Raw genomic sequence first — 4,078 nt, 5'->3', positions numbered from 1 at the left:
TGAGCCCTGGAGTTCAAGACCAACTGGGCAACTTGGCAAGACCTTGTCTCCATAATAAATCAAAAAATTAGCTCACCATGGTGGAAACACCTGTGATTTCAGTACTTGGAAGGCTGAGGCGGAAGGATTGCCTGAGGCCAGCAGGTCGACGCTGTGCAGGTTGGCTGTGAGCATGCCACTGCACTCCAGCCTGGAAGGCAGAATAAGACTCTGACTTAAAAAAAAAAAAAAAGGAGCCAGGCTCGGTGGCTCAACCTGTAATCCCGAGCCTTGGAAGGCTGAGGTGAGTGGATTGCCTGAGCCTGTGGGTTCGAACCCACCTGGGCAACTTGGCAAGACCTCATCTCTACAATAAATAAATCAAAAAATTAGCCGGGTGTGGTAGCGCGTGCCTGTAGTTCCAGCTATTTGGAAGGCTGAGGCAGAAGGATCACCGGGAGTGGCCACTGCACTCCAGTCTGCGTGACAGAGTGAGACTCCAACTAAAAAAAAAAAAAAAGGGAGACAAAAGCCCCAAACAAGCAGAAGAAGGAGGGCTCATTTGTATTCTGTGGGGATATTCTTTCTCTTACTATCTAGATCCATGTCTTCTGTGCACAAGCTGTACAAGGCTGACAAGAAAGCTATTATCTAGTCACAGAGCAGCATTAGAGTATGACTCCTCTGTGCCTAGCCCTGTGCTGTAGGTGCTTAGTGGCGATTGGGATACAGAGGAATGAGCACACTGCTGTTGCTGTGCAAGGAAGGTTCAGCTTTGTGGAGCTTATTTGGGTGCAGGGTATTCATTTTTAAATGTCTACTAAATTGCTATTATGTACCTAACACTTTGTTTAGTGCTCTGAGAAAAAAACTCAAATAGTTGACATACAATTAAAAGGTGTAAGGCCAGGTTTGGTGGCTCAGCCTGTAATCCCAGCACTTTGGGAGGCCAAGGTGAGTGGATTGCCTGAGCCCACAGGTTCGAGACCCGCCTGGGTAACTTGGTGAGACCTCATCTCTACTATAAATCAAAAATTAGCCAGTCGTGGTAACGCGCGCCTGCAGTTCCAGCTACTTGGAAGGCTGAGGCAGAAGGATCGCTGGAGCCCAGCAGGTGGAGGCGGTGGCCGGGAGCGGCCATTGCACTCCAGTCTGGGTGACAGAGCGAGACTCCAACTCAAAAACAAAAACAAAAAATGTGTATTTACTGTTTACCAAGGCCACAGTACCGTGTTAGAGAATGAATAACCACAGCATGAGAGGTAGCAGAGTACATGGGTTAGATGGGGAATGATTAGGGTCTACATTCAAACTGCCTGGGTTTTCTCACTTGTAAAATGAGAATTATTTCTGGGATGGTTGTAAGGATTAAATGTAGTACCTTACACAGTGCCTGGAATTGAAGCGCTCAATTTAAGCATCATTTATTATTATTATCTAAGTCTATTTTTTTTTTTGAGTTGAAATCTCACTCTGTCAGTCAGGCTGGAGTGTAGTGGCATGCTCACAGTCACTACAGTCTAGACCTGCTGGGCTTAGGCTATTCTTCCGCCTCAGCCTTCCAAGTAGTTGGGACTACAGGGTAGTTGGGACTACAGGTGCATGCCACCACACCCAGCTAATTTTTGTGATTTATTGTAGAGATGAGGTTTTACAAGTTGCCCAGCTTGGTCTAGAACCCCTTGGCTCAGGCAATCCTCTCACCTTGGCCTCCCAAAGTGCTGGGATTACAGGCTAAGCCACGGCACCTGGCCAAAGTTGTTTTGATTGCTTACATTTCTTCCCCCTGAGTCAGAGGCTCACTTTGTCCCCCAGGGTGGAGTGCAGTGGAACGGTCATGGCCACTGTAGCCTCGACCAGCTGGGCTCAAGCGATTCTTCCACCTCAGCCTTCCAAGTAACGATCATGCCCAGCTAACTTTTTGATTTATTGTAGAGGTGAGGTCTTGCCAAGTTGCCCAAACTGGTCTTGAACCCGTGGGATCAGGCAATCCTCTTACCTCGGCCTCCTAAGTACTGGAATTATAGGTGGGAGCCACCGCACATGGCCCTGTTTTTTTTTTTTTTGAGTCACAGTCTTACTCTGTTGCCCAGCTGGAGGCCACTGCAACCTCAACCTGCTGGGCTAGGTGATCCTTCCACCTCAGCCTTCCAAGTAGCTGGAACTACAGACATACACCACCATGCCCCACTAATTTTTTGGTTTATTGTAGAGACAAGGTCTCACCATGTTGCCCAGGCTGGTCTCAAATCCGTGGGCTCAGGTAATCCTCTCGCCTCTGCCTCCCAAAGTGCTGGGATTACAGGCTTGAGCCACTGCACCCAATCTCTCTCTCTCTCTTTTTTTTTTGGAGTCAGAGTCTCACTCTGTCGCCCAGGCTGGAGTGCAGTGGTACACTCATGGCCACCGCAGCCTCGACCTGCTGGGCTCAGGCGATCCTTCCACCTTAGCCTTCGAAGTAGCTGGAACCATAGGCATGGGCCACCATGTCCAGCTAGTTTCTTGATTTATTGTAGAGACGAGGTCTTACCTTGTTGCCCAGGCTGGTCTCGAACCTGTGATCTCAGACAATCCTCTCACCTCAGTCTCCCAAAATGCTGATATCACAGGCATGAGCCACCCTACCAGGCTTATCTTAGTCTCTTATCCTTGTCCTTCAGGTGTTCACAACCTAAAAGGGAAAGTAAATTAGGTGTGTCCAGAAATATAATACCACCTGTCCTGGTTATTGCTGGTAAATGTGCTATAGATGGCAGAGGAAGGAAAAGACCCTTTAAGCAGGAGTCATTAAAGAAGGCTTCAAGCCGGGCTCGGTGGCTCAGCCTGTAATCCCGCACCTTTGGGAGGCTGAGGTGAGTGGATTGCCTGAGCCCGTGGGTTCGATACCCGCCTGGGCAGCGAGACCTCATCTCTACAATACATTTTTTAAAAAAATCATCCAGGCGTGGTAGCGCATGCCTGTAATTTCGGCTACTTGGAAGGCTGGGGCGAGAGTGAGACTCCAACTCAAAAAAAAAAAAAAGGCTTCAGAGAAGAGATGAAAATCTGGGGCCAGGTGCAGTGGCTCAAGCCTGTAATCCCAGCACTTTGGGAGTCAGGGGTGAGAGAATTGCCTGAGTCCAGGATTTTGAGACCAGCCTGGGCAACTTGGTGAGACTCATCTACATAATAAATCAAAAAATTAGTGGCCGGGCTCGGTGGCTCAGTCTGTAATCCCAGCACTTTGGGAGGCCGAGGCAAGAGGATTGCCTGAGCCCACGAGTTCGAGACCCGCCCAGGCAACTGGCAATTTGGCAAGACCTCGTCTCAGCCGGGCTTGGTGGCTCAGCCTGTAATCCTGCGCTTTGAGAGGCTGAGGTGAGTGGATTGCCTGAGTCTGCGGGTTTGAGACCCGCCAGGGCAACTTGGTGAGACCTCATATCTACAATACATTTTTAAAAAATATCTGGGCATGGTGGCGCGCGCCTGTAGTTCCAGCTACGTGGAAGACTGAGGCAGAAGGATCGCCAGAGCCCAGCAGGTCCAGAGGTCGAGGCTGCAGTGGCCAGGAGCATGCCACTGAACTCCAGTCTGGGCGACAGAGTGAGACTTCAACTCACCAAAAAAAAAAAGACCTCGTCTCTACAATAAATTAAAAATTAGCTGGGCGTGGTAGCGTGTACCTGTAGTTCCGGCTACTTGGAAGGCTGAGGCGGAAGGATTGCGGGAGCCCAGCAGGTCGAGGCTGCGGTGGTGGAGAGCGTGCTATTGCACTCCACTCCAGGTGACAGAGTGAGACTCCAACTCAAATAAATAAAATAAATAAAAAATTAGCTAAGGCTGGGCTCGGTAGCTAGACCCATAATCCCAGCACTTTGGGAGGCCGAGGTGAGTGGATTGCCTGAGCCCGCAGGTTTGAGACCAGCCCTGGCAACTTGGCGAGACCTTATCTCTACAACAAATAAAAAATTAGCCAGATGTGGTAGTGCGTGCCTATAATTTCAGCTACTTGGAAGGCTGAGGTGGAAGATTGCCAGAGCCTGGCAGGTTGATGCTGGGGTGGCTGTGAGCATGCCACTGCACTCCAACCTGGGTGACGGAGTGAGACTCCAACTCAAAA

At 49.7% G+C, this 4,078-nt stretch overlaps 1 protein-coding gene across 1 annotated transcript in view; it reads right to left on the bottom strand.

Moving 5' to 3' along the window:
• Positions 1 to 2,260: 2,260 nt before the first annotated feature.
• The window catches only part of TCTA (T-cell leukemia translocation altered), a 19,898-nt gene continuing 18,080 nt past the window's right edge, over positions 2,261 to 4,078 (bottom strand). The window contains exon 6 of the transcript XR_002482253.1: positions 2,261 to 2,294. The gene's annotated coding sequence lies outside the window, so the exon portion shown is untranslated. The remainder of the gene's footprint in view (positions 2,295 to 4,078) is intronic.

Source organism: Carlito syrichta, unplaced genomic scaffold (assembly GCF_000164805.1).
Source record: "Carlito syrichta isolate Samal-C Ts95f unplaced genomic scaffold, Tarsius_syrichta-2.0.1 Scaffold306628, whole genome shotgun sequence".
Lineage (NCBI taxonomy): Eukaryota > Metazoa > Chordata > Mammalia > Primates > Tarsiidae > Carlito > Carlito syrichta.
The sequence above is the reverse complement of the archived record's forward strand: the minus strand, read 5'-3'. Positions and strand labels throughout refer to the sequence as shown.